This window comes from Periplaneta americana, chromosome 17 (genome assembly GCF_040183065.1).
Source record: "Periplaneta americana isolate PAMFEO1 chromosome 17, P.americana_PAMFEO1_priV1, whole genome shotgun sequence".
Lineage (NCBI taxonomy): Eukaryota > Metazoa > Arthropoda > Insecta > Blattodea > Blattidae > Periplaneta > Periplaneta americana.
The window spans coordinates 127,633,057-127,648,751 of NC_091133.1; the positions used below are offsets into that span (position 1 = coordinate 127,633,057).

At 35.8% G+C, this 15,695-nt stretch overlaps 1 long non-coding RNA gene across 1 annotated transcript in view; it reads left to right on the forward strand.

Annotated features, from left to right (window-relative positions):
* Positions 1-13,780, forward strand: part of LOC138693096 (uncharacterized) — a 642,128-nt gene extending 628,348 nt beyond the window's left edge. The window contains exon 5 of the long non-coding RNA XR_011330224.1: positions 13,289-13,780. This is a non-coding gene — a long non-coding RNA (uncharacterized lncRNA). The remainder of the gene's footprint in view (positions 1-13,288) is intronic.
* The last annotated feature ends 1,915 nt before the right edge of the window (positions 13,781-15,695 follow it).

The window sequence follows — 15,695 nt, forward strand, 5'->3', positions numbered from 1 at the left end:
ACGAGCAGAATTTAGAATGTGATTGTAATTTTCGAGATAATGACTCGATTTTTGGATTTCCACCGAAATTTTCCAGCTGCCCTCCTCTCCCCTAGCGCGTCTACTCAAACTGATGCGTCACGTTGCTCTCTGCTCAGTGGTGCTCAATGAGCATCACACGGATCACTGAGTCTGATAACACCAAGAGGATCGGTCGGTCGCATGTACAGTGCTGGGCTCATGTTCGATAGGTCCCGAGTTTGAACCGTTTTGGCTTACTAGCCTAACCTCGACTATTTCTAAATTTTTCTTTCAGTATTGAAGGCTCTCTCACCTGATGCTTGTCACAAAGGAGTAAAAGTAGCGAGATTCGATTCCAGGTAGATCATATGAAGATTTATGGCAGACTTGAGTGACTAGAAAGACAATTTTTTCGAAGCAGTTAAAAGAACTCCAGCGGGACAAAATTCCGGTGATCCTTTTACGCCATCTGGCCGCGCAAAATTCGATTCAATATTAAAATGATGTAGAAACATTAAAATAACGATTTGTACTTATGTTGAGCTTTTTCCTTATCCATATCGACATGATGCGAATTCAATTTAGGCTTAATATTAACTCTCTATCATAGATATAGGTATTCAATAGGCAACAATACTGTAGGACTAACAGGTCTTCATCACTGCATGTGTGAAATGTATAGTAAAATACATGAAATAAATCAGCTACATTTGAATTTCACTCTTAACTTCACACATGACACTAATATTTCAATAAAAACACTACAGAGTAGAGTAGAGTAGGTTTAATGTTTACTTAGTTAATAAAAAAATTTTTTTCTCTCTTCTTAATTTTTACAATGAACTGTCTAGCTTTTATTAGTCTGTTAATTATTTTAGTACTTTGATTTTTATTGTATTTGTAAATTCAATATTAATTGTAATTATAATTGTATTCTTTATATTGTAGTTGTAATCCCCTGGTAGAGGGGAAGAGAAGGCCTGATGGCCTTATCTCTATCAGGTTAAATAAATAAATAAATAAATAAATAAATAAATAAATACATTGTTTTCTTTATATTAATCAAGTAAGATATTTCACTACAATCAGTAAGTACATTTTCTTTCCATACAGAAAGTACTGAGTGCCTCAAATTTTAACAAGTTTATCATAACAAAGTATATAATACATTAGATATACGTGAGTGTATTCCTATATATTCTGTGTATTTATACAGGGTGTTTCCGAGGTAGTGTTACAAACTTTCAGGGATGATGGCGAAGGGCACATGTATCAATTTGAGATAAGGAACCATGGTCCGGAAATGACCGAGTGGAAAGTTACAAGCAAAAATAGTTGTGTGGAAATGAAATAATTTTATTTCTCTGTACACCTTATTTATGTGTATTTATCTGTACATCTTACACATACTGTATTCATCTGACGTTGTTTACGTTGTCTACTTACAGTATTCCATTCAGTGCGCTGTCTGAGGGGTGGAGACAGGAAACTACACTAAAGCAATGCAGATAGCGTAATGTGTAACGGACATGGTCGGTCCTGATATGCACGTTTGTAGACGGCGGTGTATGTGTACAAGTTGCAGTGTCCAGTCGATCAGTCCTAGTGAAATGGAGGAGTACACGAGAGCGGAATAAGCAGACCTGATTTTCGAATACGGATGAGCCAATGCAAACAGTAGACAAGCTCACAGATTGTATCGGGGCAAGTACCAACGTAGGAGACATCCGGCCCATACCATTTTTCCACGACTGTTCCAAAGGTTAAGGGAAGGAGGGCACGTGGTGCCAAATTACAATTCCATTTCCACACAACTATTTTTGCTTGTAATTTTCGACTCAGTCATTTCCGGACCGGGGTTCCTATTTCAAATTGATACATGTGCCCTTCGCCATCATCCCTGAAAGTTTGTAACACCACCTCGGAAACACCCTGTATATTCACAATAATGATTTCAGCTCTACAGTCGCAGTGAGGCGCGTACCATTCCTACAGCTATGTGCTACTTACGTGGTCCTTCCAAGAAGGGTGGTATTGCAGTCAGACATTTATTTTGAGGGATGTACCATACATGTACCACTTCGGTGGTGTCTATTATGACATAGCTAGTTTTTTATTATTGAATAATGCTACCCTCATAAAAGAACGCCAAGACAACTTCAGAAGAGCTACACGTGGTGTTTTCAAGAGAAATCGAAAGTGCATTGAAATCGGTGGTGGAATTTATGAAAATCAACTTTGAACGTAATCGTTTGCCTTTGCTTAACACCTCCTTGGGTTACATTCTAACAGCTGTATTTCTGTACCAAATAAAAATTGGACATATGTTATATGGAATTTTTTAACAGCCGAATCTCTGTACCCAATAAACATTTTATGAACTTTTTAAATTCAGATCAGTCCATACTATCACCCCCTAAAATATTTGCTATTTCTCCTGAAACATCCTGTATATGTTAGAAATTAGAATTAGAATTAGAAAAGCCCATTACATCCTTAGCAGGCATGGGCCTCCTACCATCGGTAGGGCAGCTCTACTTTTGCTGACGGAGTGAGCTAGTCCCTGTGGGGCTTACTCAAAGTTGAGTCACTTCACTTGTCCTCACTTCACTTCACTTCACTTCACTTCACTTCACTGTTTTGTGTTCTACTGTTACTTATTCTAAATCTAAAATTATGTCTTTCCATTTTTTTCTGTCCCTCGCAATACGCGTCCACTGCGGTCCTATCACGTCAACGAAGTCCTGTGCCCATCTCCTTCTTGGTCTTCCCTCCTTGGGTCCCAGACTGTAGTGGCGTATGCCCATCTGTCGGCGGGTAGTCTGGCTGCATGTCCTCCCCATTTCCATTTCAGTCTTCTCGCTGTCTTGCAGGCCATTTCGATACCGCTTTTTAATCTCAGTTCTTCATTTCTTACTTTGTCCTGTAGTTTAATCTCTAATATCTTTCTTTCCATTTTGCGTTGGCATGCCTGTATCTTCTGAGCTTGTTTTTTAGTCAACGACCAGGTTCGGCTGCCATATGTTAGGGTCGGTATGATACAGGCACAGTCTACTATATACAGTCGCGAAGCTTCAGGTGATTTTTTGCAAATCTCGTGATAAAGCGCTCCAAGCGGTTAGCAACTAGAAACAATAGACTGTCCACGATCGACTTTGGACTGTGTCGTATTTCCATCGAGTGCTAGCTCGTTGCGTATTTCACATTGATGCTTGTGAAATGTTCGTTATTGGTTGTAATGAAAATGTTAATGGCTAAAACACAATAATTGGAATAATTATATTTTACTAGAGACGTAGAAAAATTAAGTTTGTCACAATAAAATTTATTGATCACGTTTTATTTCCAATTCTGGTGTGATTATTTTTGCTTAACCTCATCCCACTTTGTTAACTACGTAAGCCTACACTACAAGTACCGGTACACGTAAGTTACTCCATTAATTCATATTTCCATTATTATTGTTGTAAAGGGAAATGGAAATTAATATTTATTGGTTTCATGGTTAATTATCGCTATAATCTTGAATGAGTGAAGCGATTATAGTAAATTTCAGTTCGTTTTGCACAAACAAAAATAATATTAACCTATTTCTTGCAGGTATCTTCGAGTTTATGGTGGAATTTAATATACTTCATTAAAATAATAAATTAACTTTATGCATTTAATATTTCAATAATGGAAGGAAGGTGTTAATATTTCCAAAAGAACACAACGAAAGTGTAACATATTTTGTCGTCTACTAGGAGAGAGATCTGCGATGATGAGGCGATAGTAGCGATCCTAGTGGTGGGCAACTACCCATGTTTGCATTTTTACTACATATTGAGCTTCGCGACTGTATATAGTAGACTGTGATACAGGTCCGTACGGCTTCCAGTCTTAATTGTATATTAATATCTTTGTCTAAGAGCAGGAATTTGAGTTCCCAGAATTTCCCCCATGCTAGGTTAATTCTTCTTCGAATTTCTTTGTCCCTCTTTTCAGTTAGGCTGACTTGTCCCAAATATACATATTGTTTACAGTACTGAATGTGTATGCCGTCTATCATTATTGGCGTCTCTATGTCGTTTGTCATTGCTTTGGTCTTTGTAGGGTTCATCTGTAGCCCCGCTTTCTTTGCTCAGATCTGCTAACATTTCCTGCAGTTACGTGGCGGGTTTTGCGAACAGCACTATGTCGTCTGCAAATCTTAGGTTTGATAACATTCTTCCATTGATATTTTTACCTTTTCCTCTTCTGGCTCCAGGGTTTTCCCTCAACCCAATACGAGCAAATGCTGGGTAACTTTCGGTGCTGGATCCCGGACTCATTTCATAGGCATTATCACCTTCATATCGTCGCCTGAATGCAAGAACTAGGTAACTTAATGTTTCGTATTTTGTGACATCGCCTATTTACTTATTTATTGCACTAAGGAATATGTCTCGTTTTCTTTTACCTATTTGTTATACTGGAAAATAGATGTCGCTGGTATCGTTCGATCAGTTACCTAGATCCTGGATTACATTTTGTGCGATTTTTGCTATGCTATAAAAGAGGTAACTAAAAAACGCAAATTTCGAGTTACCTAGTTCTTGCATTCAGGCGACGATATGATTCGGACGCTAAATAATCTAGGTGTTTATACAGTGTCGTAAAATAAGCCAATAAAATAAATCTTCTGGCTCCAATTTATATTTCTGTCTATGTAGGTATTTCAAAATCGAGAAGGGCAATATTGCCCTGTTTATTCGTTATTTAAATTACATTCAGGATTTATTGGCGTCTCTATGTCGTTTGTCATTGCTTTGGTCTTTGTAGGGTTCATCTGTAGCCCCGCTTTCTTTGCTCAGATCTGCTAACATTTCCTGCAGTTCCGTGGTGGGTTTTGCGAACAGCACTATGTCGTCTGCAAATCTTAGGTTTGATAACATTCTTCCATTGATATTTATACCTTTTCTCTTCTGGCTCCAGGGTTTTCCCTCAACCCAATACGAGCAAATGCTGGGTAATAAAATAATAATAAAAGTTTATTTTTATATTGTAAATAATTTTTATATTGTAAATAATAAAATTATGTTTTCTCTGGAAGGGAAGAGTTCGAAAGATATAGGTCTCTAAGACTGCTGTATTTCGGTACACAAAAATGAGGGGCCTGTTATATTTCATCCATAAAAATGAGAACACTTCATACCACGGCCACTCGTGTGGATTGTCGTCCTGGAAGTAAGTACAGAGATCTCTACAGAACATACATTCAGTCTGAACAACCTTATTACTCGTAGCTTAAGAATGCTTATAAAATGAATAGAAGAAATAAATCTACCTCTTGATTCACCACTCAAGTTTCCCTGTAATAATGTAAAGAATGTGCAAAACTGTTGATATTTGTCTTAATATAGTCTCTAGCTTAACTTCACTCTTGTGATCCTTGAATATTTTTTGTCTGTTGATCTTATTTTTATAGCAGTTCTCATTACATAGCAGGTAATTGTAAATTGTAAATTCCTTCGAATTTTAATGCAATATTGCTTAAGACGTCCGGTACCGTAGCTGCAAAATCAAAAGCGTCTTGCATTGGACAAGCGTTGGTTTGAGTCTTCAGAGGGAAGAAACTTTCTCGTGAAATTTCGTCCATAGAACTAGGTCTATATTTTTGTGATAATGGTAGTGTCCTTAACCCCTGATCACTATATAACAAATTGCTCATTCTTATATGCTTTGACGGCAATAACTTTTATCAAGTTTACTATACTGCAATCTAGCGACAGTAGAAGGAGTCACGTCATAACTCTCATTTGAATTGCGTGGAGCAACTGTACTTCCATTTAGACGGTGGCGATCCTGGTGGTTGTGCTCTTCCACATGCTACCGTTTTTAACATTGCTATGGTCAAGCCTTCTATGCCTAAGGTTGCGGGTTCGATCCCGGGCCAGGTCGATGGCATTTAAGTGTACTTGAATGCGACAGGCTCATGTCAGTAGATTTACTGGCATGTAAAAGAACTCCTGCAGGACAAAATTCCGGCACATTCGGCGACGCTGATATAACCTCTGCAGTTGCGAGCGTCGTTAAATAAAACATAACATAGCCATGGTCAATCTGTTATATACGTGATCAGGGCCTTAAGTTACCGTTAAGCACGTAAAGGCCCATTCACAATGAAAATTAAACATAACCGTAACATAAACACAGAAGTTTGCGCCCAGGCTACCAAATGGGATCATTCACAATGATTCACATAAGCATTAACATAAACATTACAGTAAGAGGTTAACATGAAAGTTTGCAAACTCCAAACTTTCATGCTTATGCTTACGTGATTTGCAAACAATACAATCGTGGAGCGCTGAAGTATACGACAGGATATGAGGAAATGGCGTCGTTGTTATGTTTCCATGGTTACCAAGTGTGTTTGCTGTTATGTTTATGTTCCCATCGTGAATGATGGTATGACTTCTTGATTTTACTGTAACGTTTATATTCTTAAGTTAACGCTTACGTTATGTTTAATTTTCATTGTGAATGAGCCTTAAGGCCCATTACAATGAAAATTAAACATAACCGTAACATAAACACAGAAGTTTGCACTCAGGCTACCAAATGGGATCATTCACAATGATTCACATAAGCATTGCCATAAACATTACCGTAAGACGTTAACATGAAAGTTTGCAAACTCCAAACTTTCATGCTTATGCTTACGTGATTTGCAAACAGAATACAAACGTGGAGCGCTGAAGTATACGACAGGATATGAGGAAATGGCGTCGTTGTTATGTTTCCATGGTTACCAAGTATGTTTGCTGTTATGTTTATATTCCCATCGTGAATGATGGTATGACTTCTTGATTTTACCGTAACGTTTATATTCTTAAGTTATGTTTAATTTTCATTGTGAATGAGCTTTAAGGCCCATTCACAATGAAAATTAAACATAACCTTAACATAAACACAGAAGTTTGCACCCAGGCTACCAAATGGGATCATTCACAATGATTCACATAAGCATTGACATAAACATTACCGTAAGACGTTAACATGAAAGTTTGCAAACCCCAAACTTTAATTCTTATGCTTACGTGATTTGCAAACAGAACACAATCGTGGAGCGCTGAAGTATATGACAGAATATGAGGAAATGGCGTCGTTGTTATGTTTCCATGGTTACCAAGCATGTTTGCTGTTATGTTTATGTTTCCTTCGTGAATGATGGTATGACTTCTTGATTTTACCGTAACGTTAAGTTAACGCTTACGTTATGTTTAATTTTCATTGTGAATGAGCCTTTAACTCTATGAGCGTGGCTTATACATGTCGCTAGTCGAGAAGCGTGGGCCACTTAGTTCGTCAGAGGCTACCCATAGTTCACTACAGGCGGCGGCTCTACATTCTACTCGTAATGAATTACGGTTATAGAAAATTGTAGGATGTTACAGGGGAAGCGGAGCAGTCGGAGGAACCCCCTGTGTTGCCTGAACCACGGGCTTGCCCAACACAAATAGGCCTAATTATAAATTCAGGGTGGATTGACTGACATTTGAACCCGGACCCACTGGCTTATAAGCCTAGTTAGCTCGCTACCACTAAGCCACCGTTGCAGTTACAGAACTATATATAATATTTTTGGATTTATGATCTTAAGTTTCGAATTTAAATATTGTAATGTTTATCTTCATTGAATCAAATTGTTTACTGCATGCTAATACAAATAAATAGGGAAGTACGTACCCAGTAAATGTCATGTGTGGCAACCAGTTGATTATCAAGGCGCAATGTGATTGTCCATTATCTATCTCCTTTTGCGAGATAAATTCTTATCTGGATTGGCCACTTTAAGAATGCATTGGATGGTAATTGTGGCAGGTTATTGTAACTTCATGTACCCACAAGTAACAGAATCTGTTGAAACTGTGACAAAGTTCAAGGTTCCAGTGTTGATAACTAAATAAGATAAACGTGGGAAAACCAACTTGGCCATTACGCAATTTCATAATCAGTGTTTTCAAGATTTTATCTCCTTTCCTCCTCTTCCTTCTCCTCAACCCCTTTCTTTTCTTATTAGATATCATCATTTTCCGTCATAACTTTCCTCTCCTTTACTTCTTCTCCTCCTATACATTAACTTGTTCTTATGGAAGCGTCCTGAAACATACCTGAGAAATAGCCATATACGAATATTGGAGATTCAATAATATTACATTATCTTGGTCCTGAAAGAGTCCAAAACATGCCTCGGAAATTGTCACGTAAGTTTATATTGCAGATTTAATAATGAGACCTACATTAACTTGGTCTTGAGGGAGTGTCCAAGAAAAAAATATCAGAATTTACAATGTATAATGGGGATGCAATAATACATTAACTTGGTCTTAAGGGAGTGTCCAAAAGATATATCAGAATTTATAACGTATACTGGAGATTAAATAATACATTACCTTGGTCTTAAGGTAATGTCCAAAAACATATATCAGAAATTGCAATGTATAATGTGGATTCAATAATACATTAACTTGGTCTTAAGGGGACACGCTACTGAGTTTTCGTCAATTTTGGCCAATGTTAAAAGTTAATTTTTTTTACTGATGAACTGTATTGACTAGTAACAAACCCATGCACCATTTCATTGTAGGTAGTCTTAGCATCATTTTAAAAGTTTAAGAAACAAATTGTCTTTATATGAGACCCAGATATTTGTTCACTAAAATTATAAACACTTTTTTATATTTTATTTTTTTCCGAGTACATTTTTCAACATAACATTTTGAAAATAATTGTGCTCATGTAACTAATCAACATCTATTCGATTTTAAAATTTCAAAAACTTACAATCAAAATTGTGGAGATTAGAAATCTCAGTAGCGTGTCCCCTTAAGGGAGTGTCCAAAAAGATATATCAGAATTTACAATGTATACTGGAGATTAAATAATACATTAACTTGGTCTTAAGGGAATGTTCAAAAACATATATCAGAAATTGCAATGTATACTGGAGATTCAATAATATATTAATCTGGTCTAACATAGCCTATCGCAGAAATTGTCATAGGCCTATGTATAAGTTTCAGTAATACATTAGATTGGTCTTGAGGGAGTGTCCAAAAACATATCTCAGAAATTACCTTGTTCATTGGAGAATCAATAAGGCATGAACTTGATCTGACGAAAGAGCGCAAAAGCACATCCCAGAAATGATCATGTTTATTGGAGATTCAGTAATCGTCTGATTTTATTGTGTCCAGTAGGAAATTTCAGAAATTGCATTTCTGTGGTTTATGGTGCATTCTCTCTCTCTCTCTCTCTCTCTCTCCCTTTAGTTTTTTGTTTAACGATACTGTATCAACTACTGGGTAATTTAGCGTCGATGAGATTGGTGATAGCGAGATGGCGTTTGGCGAGATGAGGTCGAGGATTTGCCATAGATTACCTGACATTCGCCTTTCTGTTGGGGAAAACCTACGCCGCTAGCTTTCATTCTCTGATCTGTTTTAGTCTTGTTAGCAGAGTAGACTAAGAAAGAAATTAAGAATATTCAACCTAAAGAATACAGTTAAAACACAGAAACTTAATTGGCATGAACATACAATATAAATACAGCCAGAATAAAAAAGTAGAATAATACACTTCAAATCAACAGGATTTCTAGTGTTGAACGTCCACGGAGACGAGAGAATAAGGTAACAAAAGTAACAGTTCAACTTACCTACTGTATGTGAAGAAGAAGAAGAAGAAGGAAGAAGAAGATGAAGATGAAGAAGAAGGTGATGATGATTATGAATGTTATTTTAATAACTACAAAGTTATTGCTGTCATATCTTTGTCGAACTGTTTCTAGTGTAGGCTTATCCATAACGGGCTTTTCCAAGTGTTTCAGCAATCCTTGTACCCATAAGTCTCTTTGTACCATATTCTATTATTTTATCAGCTCTTTATTACTTCTGCAGTTTGTGTTGAAAATGTAGGCTATTTATAAACTTTCTTTACATCTTGTCCACTTCTTTCTCCTCATCCTTTCTTCTTCCTCTTCATCTTCTTCTGTCTCCAAGCATTAATCCAGTGATGTCAACTGATGCCCATAGGAGCAAGCGCGCGCTTTAGAGCCCAGGAGAGCCTGAGCGCTTTACAGCGGAAAGGAAAGAGACAGACGAAAAAGGTAGTATATACCGCTTAGTCGAGCTATATTCAGGGATGGCCAGCACTGATTCAATAGATAAAGGGAAGAGAACTTATTAAAACTGTATCCATGTTAATTTTTAGATTTGTCTGAGAAGTATAAGTGCATTATAAGAATGTAAGTTTTAATTTTAATGTTCATTTTCCACAAGTTTGCTTTTTTATTCAAAAAGAATATTTTCTCAACTATTTTACAGAAAAGTGAAATTGTCAGATATGTTTGTTTAGTAGCCTTACAGGTACTAAAACAATGTTTTCGCAAATCTAATATATCGTAAATACGTATTACTGGGGATAGTGTATTAAAATGTTTGAAAATATTTGTATGAAAAATGTTTGTAAGGAAATGAATTAACAAAGCAAATACTGTTACATCACAAACAAAAGATATGTGCCTTTGTGTTGGTAAAACGTCAGCTCTATAGCTTCAGCAGATTTCGAGATAATTTAATATTCTGATAACAGAAAGTTGCGCACCAATATCACCTAAAAGCATAATACGATATGAGTTTTATTATATAATATTAGTTACAGTTAAAACATATTTCTAGGCAACTTTGCTTTGTACTATAATATTGTTTTGATTACTTTTATAAGGCTAAAGATATCAATTTCAACTTATCATGTCATATTCAGTGTCTTTCTTTGGGATAACACTTTCCTTATGAATGATGTGTTTAATTCACTTAGTACAGTATAGTTGTAGGTATTATGGAATTTGTGTGAATATTCCTTCTTTACTCTTTATTATGTTATTACCGTTTAAAACACAACTGCAATATTAGGCTAAGAAATAGGTGTTAGTACTTTTGTTTTGCAGACAATATAGAAAATAACAAACAGAAAGAAGCCATATAAAAATAACGACATAAAATTTCACGTTCCGTTTGAAGTTTATGCAGCACTGTTTTCTTAATCCAACAGGCTGCTTATTCCCCCTAGCATACCTAGCGCTTAATGCCCGCGCACGACGTCAAGGTCAGAAAAATGCGCTGGCTTTGAGATCACTGCATTAATCTATCTTCTAATTCTGCCGCCTTCGTAAAGACTGCCTTTTTCTCGTCTTTCTGTTCGCTTGTAGTTCGTTCTGTAGCGAGGTAATCCTTTACCGTCCATGCGGTTAACATAATGCATCCAGTTCACGTCAGCTGATGTATTTTGACCGTAAAAAAATGTAAAATAAGTGACTTCGACATCAGGAATTACAATTCTGCCAGCTGATGGCGTTTGATAACGCAAATTTAGATTATGAGCGCATGATGATAATATTTGCTATAAGAGAAATGAAATAGCAAGGGATTAAATAAAATCGCATAATGACGGCTTCGTGGTTTGTATGCTTTACCAAGCAATAGCGCGGGATTAAATAAAGTAGTCGCATAATGAGGGTCGCGCGGTTTTGTATGCTTCACCAAGTGATATGAGGCTTATGGAATCAGGCTTAGTGGGATGGGTCAGATTCGTGGCACGATAGAAGTGTGAAGTCTGCAATTCCTGTCCAGGTGACCAGTGCTAAGATATCTATGGTTAGTCAGTTTCAAATTAACTGCAGAATTATTGAATTGTTCAGTGTAGAAGTATAATCGATTCCAATCTTCAACAGAGGAAATTCTCTTCAAAATATGTGATTGGTTCTCAGTCAATAAATTGGTATTAAATTGTAACAAAAATAACATAAATCAATTTAAATCCTGTCCAAATTCAACGTCGCAAATATCTAGCGCAATAATTAATAATAGAGCCCTATTAGAAACAACAACAACAAAGTTTCTTGGCTTACAGATCGATAATGTGTTAAATTGGAAAAATCATATTAAAGAAATTATCTCCAAACTAAATTCAGCTTGTTTTGCTATTAGATCTATGCAAAAGATAGTAAATATCATTATCTTAAAAACAATATACTTTGCATACTTCCACTCGGTAATGAGTTTTGGAATAATATTCTGGGGAAATTCCACAAATAGTAACAATATATTCCTATTACAAAAACGAGTAATTAGAATAATAGTAGGTGCCAAATCTAGGGAATCTTGTAGGACTATTTAAAAAAAACTACAAATAATGCCCATGGCTTGTCAGTATATCTTTTCGTTAATAATCTTCCTCTTATGTAACCGTGAAAACGTTGTAACTAATTCAACAGTTCATAGCATAAATACACGTCAAAAAATGACTGTCATACTCCATCGGCAAGTCTATCGTGCTATCAAAAAGGAGTGAGTTATATGGCAGTAAAATTTTTTAATAGCCTCCCTATCGATATAAAAAATGAAACTCAAAACATAAGATTATTTAGGGCCAAATTAAAGAAGAACCTAATTTCTCACGCCTTCTATTCTGTAGGTGAATTCATGATATTCAATAACGCTTCATGAAATTGATACTAAAACTATGTGTTGTACTAGTAGACTATATCGTAAATCTCGTCTGTATATATTTCATCTAGACTGTGACTATAAATTAAGACTTTATAATAGTATTAAGTTTTTTGACTTGTTCCATATTCTAGCTGTAAAACAATGTATGAATACCATGGAATGTTAATAAATACAATACAATACAGTAAGTAATCGGTCACTCCGGAAATTGTAAAATTTTGATGACTTTTGGATGTACTACACATCTCTTGTAGTAGGAACATTTCCTGAAGCCGTACAATCGATTCATAAGTGTTCCCGTGAGAAGACTCAACTTCTCCATATAGTGTCAAATAAAACAGTTGTTACTGAATTCAAAATTTAAAATAGTTGTTACGAAAAGCAAACAGGAACATAAACGGATTATATACAGATTACAGTAAACGTACACTAATTATGACCGAAACGACGGATCATCCCATAAAAATGTCAAGGGACTTAAGTCTGGAGATCATGGAGGCCAAACGATTTTTGTTTCTTGTAGTAGAGTTATACATCTGCGCGTCATTTTTCCCGTCTATTCCATGCCAATAGTGCGTTGATGCATAGGATACAAACTCACCTGGTACACCAATAGCAAATGCACACTACGCATGGAAAAGTGGAGCTTTCTAGAGGACATTAAGTTGGCTGTACGGCACCAGGAAATACAACAGGAAAAGATCTATGACATAACCGAAAATCATCCTTGCCGTTACTGATTTCTGTTACAGGCTGATTAAACCCCAGGAGCATACTGCGGCCGAAAGGATTATATCAATGGAGAAAATCCATGACGCCATCGGGGATCGAACCGACGATCTTCCGGCTTGCAGCGTTATGCCTTAACCGCGATGCTATCTCTTAATATCACAAAAGTGTATATGAGGACATTAATAAATTTACGTGAAGAAAATCTTGTAAATGACTGTACTTTATGGATTTTAATATAAAGATGAGACATGAGAAGCCTGAGATGAGAAACAAAGAGGAGAAGAAGCAGAGTAGAAAAGAGACAGAGGATTTACAGAATTCCTATGACTGCATGAATAGGTCTCTTTTATTGTTTTGTATTTTATAGTTATTTTTATCATTGTTTTATTGTGTAATATTTTATTGTATTTGATTTCCTGTTATTTTATTTTTTATTTATTTATTTATTTAACCTCGTAGAGATAAGGCCATCAGGCCTTCTCTTCCTCTCTACCAGGACATTACAACTACAATATTAAGAAGACAATTACAATTATAATTACAATTAATATTAAATTTACAGATACAATAAAAATCAAAGTACTAAAAGATTAACTGATTAATAAAATCTAGACAGTTTATTGTAAAAGTTAAGAAGAGAGAAGCATTTCTTTTATTGATTATAAGGATATGAATGAGGTTTTCCTTTCTAAATAAAATATTAATGTTTAACATACATATTATTTTATTTTACATATTAGTGTTCCAATATATAAATATTTGTATTTATGTAATAGTTATTATACGTCAATTACATTAATGTGGTGTCAGTCCATCCTTTGCACATGAATAATAAACTCTTCAATTTTCGTTGCCTCCCCCTCTATTAAATGGACTCATTCAGTAACGTCACAATAACGTCACAGCTTCCTTGACATTATCAGATTATGTGCAGATAACGCTCATAACTTTTAAGTAGATTACACAACACTCAACAGATGGCAGCTACTTCACGCTTTGGCTTATGCAGCATCTAGCGGAAAGTTATTGAACTTCATGTTACGATGAAAATGGTAAATTTTCTGGGCACTTATAGCTGGAATAATGTCGTATTCACCAGAAGAGAGGTAAGATGATAGAAGGAAGAGAAAAAGAGGAGAGGTGTGATAAGAGCGGAAGAAAGGATGAAAATAAAGTGTAGATAAAAGAAAAGGAAAAGAGGAAGGAGAGCAGGAAAAAATGATAATAAATGTCTGTTTTGATTCTGCTGTTGTTTCTATGTTCCTTCAAGATCCAATCGATTAAACGGAGTTTTATTTTTAGCATATACAGTATCATCAGTTTCTCTCTACAGAATAATTATTAATAAAAGGCGTAACATTTGCCTGGTTTCAATTGAATTCATAAATAATTGTTGACGTCATTACATAGGCCTACACATTTTTTTGTCGGACTTAAGTCGGCTGTTGACTCTCAATTCTGTGTTGTGTAACGAACACATTTTTTTTCAGCTGTTCGTGTAAGTTCTGTGTCTGTAATGTTTTGCAATGACACGTAAGTTTACAGTAGAACAATTTTTCATTCATTCATAGTTTTCTGCTCAAGGGCAGGTCTTTCACTGCAAACCCACCATTCTACGATCTCTCCTATTTTCTGCCTTCCTCTTTTTTCTCCGCATATGATCCATATAATTATTTTAATATCGTCTATCATCTGATATCGTCTTCTGCCCGAATTCTTTTCCCGTTCACCATTCCTTCCACTACATCATTCAGTAGACTGTTTCTTCTTAGCCAGTGACCCAACCAATTCCTTTTTCTCTTCCTGATCAGTTTCATTATCATTTTTTCTTCACCCACTGTTTCCAACACAGCTTCATTTCTCTCTGTCCATTTCACACGCTCCATTCTTCTCCATATCCACATTTTAACTGCTTCTATTCACTTCGTCGTAATGTTCATGTTTCTGTCCCATGCAATGCAACACAAAATACTTCACTAGCCTTTTCTTTAGTTCTTTTTCCAGAGGTCCGCAGAAGATGCCCATTTTCCTATCAAAATTTTTCTTTGCGAAAACTATATACACCTATATAGACATTATCTGGTTTCGAATCTGTTTGCCCGTATCCAGGATAGACTCTTTGAATATCTGGTAGGAACAGTTCCTCCATGTTACTGTACTAGAGTATAATATTTAAGTAACAACTCAGGTACAAGAATATCGTTCGTAAAATTTAAAATGAAAACAATTTTTATTTTTACATGAATAGATTAATTTGTACCGCTAGTTGAAAGACATTATCGAAGGAATGTCTTTTAAATAATTTTAAGGTGAAGTTTTTAACTGTATTGCTGTCTAGAGGTTAAGTTGCGAAAACCTTCTAAGCAGAAGATCGCTGGATCGATTCCCGCTGGTTCCAATCTGATAAGTAAAATTACAATATTTAAA